This window comes from Elephas maximus, chromosome 25 (assembly GCF_024166365.1).
Source record: "Elephas maximus indicus isolate mEleMax1 chromosome 25, mEleMax1 primary haplotype, whole genome shotgun sequence".
NCBI classification, from domain to species: Eukaryota; Metazoa; Chordata; class Mammalia; order Proboscidea; family Elephantidae; genus Elephas; species Elephas maximus.
This window is the reverse complement of record NC_064843.1, coordinates 21,604,356-21,616,649: the sequence shown is the minus strand read 5'-3', so window position 1 is coordinate 21,616,649 and position 12,294 is coordinate 21,604,356. Positions and strand designations below refer to the sequence as shown.

The following is a 12,294-nucleotide window of genomic DNA, read 5'->3' as shown; positions in this document are numbered from 1 at the left end:
TGGAAGACAAACCTGTCTATCTGATTCCAAAGGGTCACAACCTTTAAAGCCCTATGGACCATGGTTCTACTCTGCCAACACATGGGATCTCCATGAGTTGGAATCAACTTGGTGGCAACTAACAACAAAAACAATTTGTTGTGGGGTCTGTTCTGTGCATTCAAGGATGTTTAGCAACGTGCCTAGGCTCTACCCACTAGGTGCCAGTAGCAACCCCGCCCCCCAGTGGTGGCTACTATATGTCTCCAGACATTGTCAAGTGTCCCTTGAGGAACAAAATCAACCAGGTTGAGAACGACCAGGAAGTCTTACTGCCTCTATCCCCAAAATCTATCCCCGATGCACCCATTTACACCATCTCCACGGATACCACCGTCAGGCCCACCCTAGCTCAGCGATGTCACCAGGAGGGTGCGGAGGGTGTGGACCACACTGGGTGACACCGTCAGAGGGGGTGACACCAAAATGACTGTCCATAAAAATATCCCTATAGTTAATTATAACAGCAAAAACATTTTTTTGTAAGCCCAAGTACAAGTATCAATATACTTACAAGGCTAAAACTCTATGCTAATTTACTTTTTGAACCTTCTAATGCACTCTGGTCAGAGCTGTCATTATTACCCAATTACAATGACGCTTTGAATCACATGGTTTCATCTGCACACGCTACTAGCACGCACTGTTGTCTTCATTGCTGCCAGTGTTTTTATAGTTGCTGATTTTGTCAAATTTCTTGGTGAAATTTGACAAAATATTGTGGTAATTAGGATTTGTGAACTTATATCAATACTTCTTTGAGAATGAAGTAGTAATCAAAGGTAAAGAAGGAGTGATATATGGGAATAATGATTTACGAGGAACATTAGTGAAAAAACATCTCTAAGGATTCTGTATGATCTGGTACAGGAGGCGGTCCATGGGGGGTGACACCAACCCTAGTGACACCACTGCCTTGGCCCCCCAGCTTCCACATACAAGGCATCCTTCTCATGGTAGCCACAGAGATCTTCGAAAACAGAAATCACGCCATTCCCTCACTTAAAACGCTTCAATGCCTTTCCATTTCATTAAAATAAAATCTGAGTTTCTCACCCTGGCCTATATGGTTCACCTCTGACCTCACCTCCTACCACCCTCCCTTCACCCACTACCCTCCATCCCAATGGGCTGCTGTAGTATTTGGTACAGGTGTCCTGGGCAGGCCATGCCTCCTCTGGGCTTTTGTCCTTGCTCTTCCCTCCACCTGGAACGTTCTTCTCACCAGACACCAGCTCCTTCTCAAAAGTGAGGCCGTGGCTCAGGGGTCACATCTTCAGAGAAGCCTTCCCTGACCTCCTGCCGAACGTTGTCCCCCACCCCTTTCCCACCGATGTGGTCGTTTTCCATCAAGTCACTATTTTGCGTGTCCACCGTAGAGCTTGTCACCTTCCAAAAGACTCATGGATGTGTCTGCTTGTTTAGCATCTGTTTCTCACCCTCTGGAACGGGGGCTCCAGGAAAGCAGGCTTCTGTCTTGTTCACCCCAGAGCCTAACACAGCAACTAGCACACAGTAGATGCTCAATAATTCCGGGGGACGAAAAAAGACCAGACTTACTGGTCTGACAGAGACTGGAGAAACCCCCGAGACTACGGCCCTGGATACTGCGCTAACCCAGAACTGAAACCATCCCTGAAGCCCGTTTTTCAGACAAAGATTAGATAGGCCTATAAAACAAAAAACACGTCTGTCAGTTTGTGGTACCGTGGGGGCTTGTGTGTTGCTATGATGCTGGAAGCTATGCCACTGGTATTCAAATACCAGCAGGGTCGCCCATGGCAGACAGGTTTCAGCTGAGTTTCCAGACTAAGACAGACTAGGAAGAAGGACCTGGCAGTCTACTTCTGGAAAGAATTAGTCAGTGAAAATCTAATGAATAGCAGAGAACATTGTCTGATACAGTGCTAGAAGATGAGCCCCTCAGGTTGGAAGGCACTCAAAAGATGACTGGGGAAGAGCTGCCTCCTCAAAGTAGAGTCGACCTTAATGACGTGGACGGAGTCAAGCTTTTGGGACCTTCGTTTGCTGATGTGGCATGACTCAAAATGAGAAGAAACAGCTGCAAACATCCATTAATAATCGGAACATGGAATATACAAAGTATGAATCTAGGAAAATTGGAAATCATCAAAAATCAAATGGTACGCATAAAGCCTGATATCCTAGGAATTAGTGAGCTGGAATGGGCTGATGTTGGTTATTTTGAGTCAGACAGTCATTTGATTTACTATGCCGGGAATGACAACTTGAAGAGGAACGGCGTTGCATTCATTGTCAAAAAGAACATTTCAAGATCTATCCTGACGTACAACGCTGTCACTGATAGGATAATATCCATGCACCTACAAGGAAAACCAGTTAATACGACTATTATTCAAAATTAGGCATCAGCCACTAAAGCCAAAGATGAAGAAAATTGAAGATTTTTACCAATTTTTGCAGTCTGGAATTGATAGAACATACAATCAGGATGCACTGATAATTATTGGTGACTGGAAAGCAAAAGTTGAAAGTGAAGAAGAAGGATTCGTAGTTGGAAAATACGGCCACGGTGACAGAAATGATGCTGGAGGTTGCATGATTGAATTTTGCAAGACCAACGACTTCTTCATTGCAAATACTTTTTCTCACCAACATAAACATTGACTATATACATAGACCTCGCCAGATGGAATACACAGGAATCAAACTGACTACATCTGTGGAAAGAGTCGATGGAAAAGCTCAATACCATCAGTCAGAACAAGGCACAGAGACCAACTGCAGATCAGACCATCAATTACTCATATGCAAGCTGAAACTGGAGAAAATTAGAACAAGTCCATGAGAGCCAAAGTACAACCCTGAGTATATCCCACCTGAATTTTGAGACCATCTCAAGAATAGATTTGACATGTTGAACACAAGTGACCGAAGACCGGACGAGTTATGAAATGACATCAAGGACAGCATACATGAAGAAAGCAAGACGTCATTAAAAAGACAGGAGAGAAAGAAAAGACCTAACTGGATGCCAGATGAGACCTTGAAACTTGCTCTTGAATGTCGAGTAGCTAAAGCAAAAGGAAAAAAATGATGACGTAAAAGAGCCGAACAGAAGATTTCAAAGGGCAGCTTGAGAAAACAAAGTAAAGTATTACGATGAAATGTGCAAAGACCTGGCGATAGAAAACCGAAAGGGAAGAACAGGCTCAGCATTTCTCAAGCTGAAAGAACTGAAGAAAAAATTCAAACCTCCAGTTGTAATAATACTGAAGGATTCTACGGGAAAAATACTAAATGACGCAGGAAGCATCAAAAGAAGATGGAAGGAATACACAGTCACCATACCAAAAAGAATTGGTCAACGTTCAACCATTTCAGGAGGTAACATATAATCAGGAACCAACAGTACTGAAGGAAGAAGTCCAAGCTTCACTGAAGGCACTGGCGAAAAAAAAGGCTCCTGTAATTGATGGAATACCAATTGAGCTGTTTCAACAATTGGACGCAGCCCTGGAAGTGCTCGCTGGTCTTTGCCAAGAAATTTGGAAGATAGCTTCCTGGCCAACTGACTGGAAGAGATCCATATTTATGCTTACTCCCAAGAAGGTGATCCAACCAAATGCAGAAATTATTGAGCAATATCATTAATATCACACGCAAGCAAAATTTTGTTGAAGATCACTTGAAAGCGGCTGCAGCAATACATCGACAGGGAACTGCCAGAAATTCAAGCCAGATTTAGAAGAGGATGTGGAACCAGGGATGTTATTGCTGATGTCTGACGGATCCTGGCTAAAAGCAGAGGATACCAGAAAGATGTTTCCCTGTGCTTTATTGACTATGCAAAAGCACTTGACTGTGTGAATCATAACGAATTATGGATAACATTTGGAGAATGGGAATGTCAGAACACTTCATTGTGCTCATGAGGAACCTGTACATGGATCAAGAGGCAGTCGTTTGAACAGAACAAGGGAATACTGCATCGTTTAAGGTCAGGAAAGGCGTGCGTCAGGGTTGTATCCTTTCACCATACTTATTCAATCTGTATGCTGAGCAAATAATCCGAGAACCTGGACTATATGAAGAAGAACAGGGCATCAGGATTGGAGGAAGACTCATTAACAACCTGCATTATGCAGATGACACAACCTTGCTTGGTGAAAATTAAGAGGACTCGAAGCACTTAAACTGATGAAGATCAAAGACTGCAGCCTTCAGTATGGATTATGCCTCAACATAAAGAAAACAAAAATCCTCACAACTGGACCAATAAGCCACATCATGATAAAGGGAGAAAAGATTGAGGCTGTCAGGGATTTCATTTTACTTGGATCCACAACCAACACCCATGGAAGCAGCAGTGAAGAAATCAAAACACACATTGCATTGGGAAAATTGCCTGTAAGAGATCTCTTTAAAGTGTTAAAAAGCAAAGACGTCACCTTGAGGACTAAGGTGTGCCTGACCCAAGCCATGGTGTTTTCAATAGCACGTATTTTCAATGCATGTGAAAACTGGACAATGAATAAGCTGGACTATGAATAAGGAAGGCCAAAGAACTGACGCCTTTGAATTGTGGTATTGGCGAAGAATACTGAATATACCATGGACTGCCAAAAGAATGAACAAATCTGTCTTGGAAGAAGTACAGCCAGAATGGTCCTTGGAAGCAAGGATGGTGAGGCTGCATCTCACATACTTTGGACATGTTGTCAGGAGGGATCAGTGCTTGGAGAAGGACATCATGCTCGGTAGAGGGTCAGCAAAAAAGAGGAAGCCTCTCAATGAGATGGACTGACACAGGGGCTGCAACAATGGGCTAAGCATAGCGACAATTGTGAGGATGGTACAGGACCAGGTAGTATTTTGTTCTGCTGAGCATAGGGGCGCTATGAGTCGGAACCGACTAGACGGCACCTAACAACAACAACGTAAAACAAAAAATAACACACGTGAGAAACATGCTTCTTCTCAGTTCAATCAAATAGAAGAGATCAAATGGGCAAGTCCTGTGCAAAAGCAAGACCAAAAGACAGGAAGGGAAAGGAACTGGACGAATGCACACAGGGAACTTGGTGTGTACGTAGGGGGGTTTGTACTGTCACATTGTGGGGATTGCAACCAATGTAAAAAAACAATATGTATATAAGTTTTTGAATGGGAGATTAACTTGAGCTGTAAAGTTTCACCTAAAACACACACACACACACACACAAAAATTCCATGGGTGCTGACAAAGAGAAAGAATGCCCTCTGAATGTGTACAGCAATTTACTGAAAGCCTTCACACCCTGTTCTCCTGGAGAGCATTTTCCCTGCCTTCCGCAGCCTCCACGTTAGGCAGGAAGACAGGGTTTCTCTTTCCCAAACCTCCCTACTGACACAGAACACACACTGGTTCATTGCCTAGCTTCCAGGATCCTCCCTGGGAGTTTGATTCAGTGGAGTCTGGAATTTTCCTTTTTGAACAAATATCTCCAGACAATTCTCATGGTGGAAGGTGGCCGCCAGAAAGCACAGGATCAAGGCTAGGCTGCACCCTTGAGACAGAATGGAGACAACTCCATTACCATCACCGCTCACATTAGCGTCCCCCCTTCCCTCCCCTCTGGTCACAGGCATTGGCTATTTGTCCCCTAGCAACTAGGCTTCTTTTTTACTGGGGAACTATGGAGTCCCTGTGGGGTCTCCAGGTGGTAGAAGATTAAGTGCTCAGCTGCTAACTGAAAGGTTAGTGGTTTGAGTCTACCTTGAGGTGCCTCAGAAGAAAATCCTGGAAATATACTTCCAAAGTGAAAACTCTATGGAGCACAGTTCTACTTCAACACACATGGGGTCACCATGAGTCAGAATCCACAGTAACTGGCTGGTTTTTTGTTCCCTCAGGCTTTGGGGCCTCAGTTGGTCAGCCCTCCAGCTCTAGGGTGGGAACTGCGACCCTGGCCTAAGTCAATTGTTGGCAATTCATTGCCTTGGCTCGTGAATGCTTCAGTAGTGAGCACGTGATATAGAACAGTCCAACCAGAGGGGCACTTGGGGAGTGGGTGGGCGTTACCGAAGGCTCTTTACTGTGTGGTTGGCCCAGAGAAGATGAGGCGCCAGCTCCTCAGCCGTCATCTTGACACCTCAAGTATGGTCACAGCCAATGTTTATAGAGGGCTTACCTGTGTCAGACCCGCACTAAGCACTTGACATGGATGATCTCATTTTATCCTTTACCACAAACCAGGAGACGGGTGCTATCATCATCCTCATTTGTCAGATGAGAATGTGAGGTACAGAAAGATTAAGTACCAAGCTCAAGTTCACACCGCGGGGCAGGCAGCCAGGCAGTCTGGCTCTCTTAACCACTCCGCCCCTCAGAGTTGGAGAAAGAAACCAACTCCGTGGAGGCAGCGCAGAGACGGTGAGAAACCGACTTCTCAGGATGCAGTTTGAGCCTAGAATCCAGCTGTACCTGAAGGTAGGGCTACCTGAGGACTTCTGGGCTATGAAGGCCAGCAAGTCCGGTTGTTTCCTCTTAAGCTGGTTGGAGAGGTTTTCTTTCCCCCTTTCTGCTGCTTACAAAAGAAAGGATTTTGATTACTTTGCTGTCCTTCTGGGAAAATACCCCAACTGGTATTCCATTTGCAATTTGCACAGAGCAGGTGTTCAGTAAACACCAGCCAACATGGATGAAGAAGGCTTCTCTCACTTCCTGCCTGTTAGCTCTGGGCCCATAACCCTAACACCTAACCGTGGCCCTAACACCTAACCGTAGCCCTAACACCTAACACCCTAACACCTAACCGTGGCCAGGCCAGCACCTCTTCCCCTTTAGGCTTTGAGTCAGGATGGTTCCCTAGCAACCACCCCAATTAGGCAATCTCACCATTTTTCAGGATGCCAATTTATTATAATGATCTTAATAATCTCCCAATTGGATAGCGCCTTGAATCTGGCGAGATGAGGGGCTTTTGCAGATTCCCCAACAGAGGCCTTCACAAGAAGGCCCAGTAAAGGCCGGGCCCCAGGAAGTCCTCCTTAGCCAACAGGGCAGCGTGAGAGGCCTCGCCTTCCCCATCCACTGGCCACAGGGCCCAGCTGGAAGCAGTGTTCTGGACCCGCAACCACCCCTGGAGAGACAGGCTAGCACAACTCTGTCTCCAGTCACAGAAGGGTCTCACTGTGATTTCAGGGACTAATACCTTCCTCTCGGACGCCGTAGTTTTTTCTCTTCAGCCATATTTGGTATCCCACTTCGCATTTTGAGTAGAGGGCAACGTGTGTGCAGCCTCACAGGCAGAATGAAAAGCCACCAGAAACTGCATGTTTTCTCCAGCACAAAGGAAAGCAAAACACAAACCTGAAACTCCCCCAAAAGTGGATGCTAGTGGACACAGGTGGGACTACTGGGGGAGTCTCTACCTCCTGAAGTTTTATTGTCTCAATAGGTTTTCTTCCGCCGAGCAAGTGTTTCTTCTACATTTGGAAGAAAAGGCCAAGGTTGTTGAGGCAGGATGGTACAGTGGTTTGGAGTATGGGCCCTGGAGCCTGAGCGCCTGGCTTTGAACCTTGGCTCCACCACTTACCTGCTGAGGGTGAGTCAAGAATCCTCTCTGTGCCTTGGTTCCCCTATCTTTAACACGCGACAACCACAGCACCTAGTTCACAGGGTTGTCACATGGATTAAATGCATTAATATGTGTAAAGGACTCAGAACAGTGCCTGGCCTATGAAACACTAGGAAAGCCTTACCTACCACCTTAAATCTAGGCTAAGTCCTTTCTTTTAACTACAAAGTGGGCAGAAATGCTGATCTTCTGCAGGACATGGCTCTCGGTCTCCTTCTGAGGGGCAAAGTCTATAAACACATAATGGCCAACACGTGCTGGAGTGGGTGACAATCCCCATCTGGCTAACTCGGGAGATGAGAAGCTGCCCACCAGAGGTAGGCCCAGACTTGCCTGGTTTGACCAGATCCAGAAAAACAGAGAGGGAAACGTTAGCCCCGAATAAAAAGGTAGGCTTTCAAACATTAGCAGGCATGCAAAAGTCCCTGGTTTGCACACAGTTGCACTTGGCTGGTAACCAAAATGTTGGCAGTTTGAACCCATCCAGCGGCACTGTGGGAGAAAAGCTTGGTGATCTTCCGTAAAGATTACGGCCAAGAAAACCCGATGGAGAAGTTCTATTCTATAACACATGAGATCTCCTAAGTCACAAACCAAGAAAAGAAACAAAATCAAAAAGTGTCAGTGGGTGTGCAAATGCATACCAACTGGGTCCTCAGATGACTGTCGCATCAAGCTGTTGGACAGGACACACATACTTGTGCACACACGCACACATACTGCCATACACGTGCAGGCGCACTCACACACTGCCACACACATGTGCATGCACACACATAAACACACTGCCACACACACGCATACACGCTGCCACATGCACACTTATGCACACACGTATAACACTGGACGTGTGCATGCACACATATACTGCCACACTCATGTGCACACACACATACACACTGCCACATGAGCAAACACATACACGCTGCCACATGCACACACGTATAACACTGCCACACACGTGCATGCACACACACATATACTGCCACACATGTGCACATGCACACACATATACACGCTGCCACATGAGCACACACATACACACTGCCACACGCACACTCATGCACACACGTATAACACTGCCGCACGTGCACGCACACATATACTGCCACACTCATGTGCACGTGCACACACACACATACTGCCACACATGTGCACATGCACACATATATACACACTGCCACATGAGCACACACATACACACTGCCACATGCACACTCATGCACACACATGACACTGCCACATATGTGCATGCACACACATATATTGCCACTTGTGCACACACACATACACACTGCCACATGCACACACATATACACACTGCCACACGAGCATACAGACACTGCCACATGTATGCACATATACACACACTGCCACACACACACACATGCTGTCACACGCATATGCAAGCACACATATATACACACTGCCACACGCACACACATATACACACTGTCACACACATATACACACTGCCACGCGAGCACACATACTGTCACATGCACACACATATACTGCCACACGCATGTGCACATGCACACACACACTGCTACACGAGCACACACATACTCACTGTTACATGCACACGCATGCACACACATATAATACCGCTACGCACGTGCATGCACACACACGTACTGCCACATGTGTGCACATGCACACACATACACACACTGCCACGCATAGCCACATTGTTGTCGTCAAGCCCAAGCTTTTTACAATCAACTCATCAGTTAATCCTTAAGCTTGAAAACTACACGTGTTATTAGGGTTTCAGAAAAAGCCATCAATTCAAATAAAATCCAGGAAACATACACAAAGCTCAAACCCCAAACCCACTCCAGTCGTGGAGCAGTTAAGCAACAGCTCGCCTTTATGTACGTAAACTTCACGGAGGAAGGAAGATACTTTATGTGCAAAAGTCCAACCTCATTAGTTAAGTCCATCACTATCACCCTTTGAGCTGCTTATTAGAACGTTAAATTACACACACGGACAGGCTGTTCTGAGGGAGTCTTCTCTCCTGGCCAACAAGCAAAGCTGGGAGAACATCCTGGAGGGCCAGTGGTCTTCAGTCTGTCCTCCCCACCCCCTTTCCATATTTAATGAATGGCTCTAATTTAATTAAAACCCTCTAGTGGTTCTGTAATGGGTAGCCGAGTTAAGAAAGAAATCCCCTTCATATTAACTACAAGATGAGAGTAACTCTTCCTGCTCTGGGGAGTGTCGCCAGCCCGGCTGTCCTCCGGGGACAGCCCATCTCCCCTGCTTCCCAAGTACCTCCCCAGAGAATCTGCTCAGGGCAGCCTCCCCTTCTTTGCCCCAAAGGAGGGAGGGGAGCACTGTGCCAAAGAGGCAGGGGACAGATGGAGGGGCGAGAGGGCGGCTGTCCCAACATGACAGATGTGCAAATACCCAGATTCAAACGTAAGCTGAATGTAATTACTTGGTTAATTAAATATTGACTTTTAACTCAAAAAGTGATTAAAACAAGCTGCAGGGAAGACTGTCCAGAAAGGAGAGGGGCAAGGGATGAATCAGAACCTTCAAGAAGGGGGCAAGGAAAATGGGGTTGTCTAAATGAAGGCCTGTGCTTGCTCTTCCTACTGCACACAGGCGCCTACTGTATGCAGGGGCGTGGCCTTCAGTCTGTGGGCAGGTGGGGAATTGCCGACAGAGGCCACCGTTGGAAACTAGGATTTGCAGGTTTCTCCACTCTAGGGCCCACATCTTTACCCGGCTGCCCTCCATGTGGATCGGTGGCTCTGGCAGGCAGGGAGGAGATAACGTTTTCCCATGCTTCCCTGGCACGAGGTGGTGAGCCATAAATGCTTGTGGAATGAATGGATGAATGAACTGGTAGAAGCAATGATTATTTTTAAGTTCACTCCTAGAAATCGCTGCAACTTCGCAGTCAGACTTTTGAAACCCTCGGGAGCCCGGGGAGGAAAGATCTCTCTACCGGGCTATGAGAACTGGGTCCGCCCGGCCCGGAAGGAAGTTTGCCTTTTCAATCCTCTTTGCCCTTCTGGTATCTGCGAGTTCCCAGTCACTCTGAGATCCGGTGCACCGCTTTCTCCTGTCCTGCCCGGGCAAGCCCCACGTGGGCTGGTTTCTAACTCGTCCGTTGGGTCTAAATCCAAAGGGGTCAGCGGGGCCATTCTCCTGCGGCCGGCGGGCTCAGGCGCGCTTCCTCCGGGGCCTCCAGGGCACGGAGTGGCACGTCCGCGGGTCAGCGGCTTGCTCAGCCCGCCTGCGGGGTCAAAGGGGTCATCCCCCTGCGGCCGGCCAGCCGGCGCCTCTCTCCTCCTGCTTGCCGGGTACCCCTTGGCGCGCGGCGCTCGGGCCGACCCCGGCTCACCTGGGCGGAGCTCGCACCCAGGAGAGGCTCGGGCTCCAGCCACGGGGGTTCCCACCAGGCCCAGCGCCCCTGCCCCGCCCACCTGCCCCTACTCCCCACTCACCGCGAGCTCTACCCGGGTGGCCTCAGCCGGCTAGGGGCGCCGCTGCCTCTGCCGCAGCCCAGCCGGGCCGCGGGGCGCAGTGGACTCCGCGCCGCTGCTGCTGCTGCCGCCGCCGCCGCTGCTGCATCCCCGGGCGAGCGCGGCTGCTGCTCCTCCTCTCCCTCCTCCTCCTCCTCCCCGCCTCCTGCTCCGCCGCCGCCCCGGCCCCCGCCCCGGCGCGCCGCCCTCGCCAAAGTCCGTCTCCGCGCCCCGCCCGGGCCGCTCTTAGTCGCCCCTGCGCGGCCGGCGGCGCGGCCCCAACCAGCCCCTTGGCACCGCGCGGCCAGGCCCCCTCCTCCCGCGTGCTGCCGGCCTCCGCGCGGGGGAGGGAGCGGCGGGCTGGGAGAGTCGAGGTCCGGGACCGTGGGCGTCGGGGAGCCGGAGAACTGGGGACAGGGACCGCAGGCGGCGGGGAGCCGGGGACGAGGACTGTGCGACGCTTTACCTTCGGCTCGGGGACGCGAGGCCCAGCTGCCCCGGCGCACGGCCTTTGCCCCCGAAGTCCGGCCTCGGACGGGGGGCGAGCCAGGTCCCTGCCGCTCGCAGCGTCCCGATGCCTCCGGACCCCGATGGCCGCGCTCCCGGCGACGGGCGCGCACCCTACCCGGGACACACGGACGCACACTCACCAGGCACACACTCGCTCCCGTCTCGCCCTCGGCGCAGAGTTGAAACAGATGTGGGATTCGTCCAAGAGCTAGGAGGGAGGGAGGGACGCAAGCCCGAGTCGTGTGTGTGTGTGTGCGTGTGCGTGTGTGTGTGTGTGAGCGCGCGCGCGCCACACAAACGGAGAGGGGGGCACCTGTAATCAATCAAATATTGTAATAAAGTCAGGAGGGCCACCGACCAGGTCCACCTAGCTGCAGACGAAGAGATTCTTGCCTCTTTTTCGCTTTCTTTTTCTCCTCCCTTCGAGCTGGAAGGAGCCAAGTGTTCCGCGGGGTGTGGGACAGCCCCGGCCTGGGCGCCCCCTCGTAACAACACGTTAATAAATGTTTTCTTTTATCTCTATTCGCAGGGGCTCGCCCGAGTCTGCAAATGTGCGACCGCCTTTGCTGAAAGCCGGGCCCTCGCCCCTAACTGCACACATTTGCCATTGGAGACTCTGGCTAGAGCCGGAGCCCACAGGTAGATCGCGGGATGAACTG

General features: G+C 49.6%; 1 protein-coding gene across 5 annotated transcripts in view; it reads right to left on the bottom strand.

The window, feature by feature from the left end:
- Positions 1 to 11,881, bottom strand: part of SULF2 (sulfatase 2) — a 140,775-nt gene extending 128,894 nt beyond the window's left edge. For 2 of the 5 annotated variants that reach the window (XM_049869893.1, XM_049869889.1), the window contains exon 1: positions 11,108 to 11,241. The gene's annotated coding sequence lies outside the window, so the exon portion shown is untranslated. Of the gene's footprint in view, positions 1 to 11,107; positions 11,242 to 11,591; positions 11,688 to 11,775 lie in introns of those variants that run through there. The other 3 variants (XM_049869892.1, XM_049869891.1, XM_049869894.1) reach the window with 3 other exon arrangements.
- Between the last annotated feature and the right edge of the window lie 413 nt (positions 11,882 to 12,294).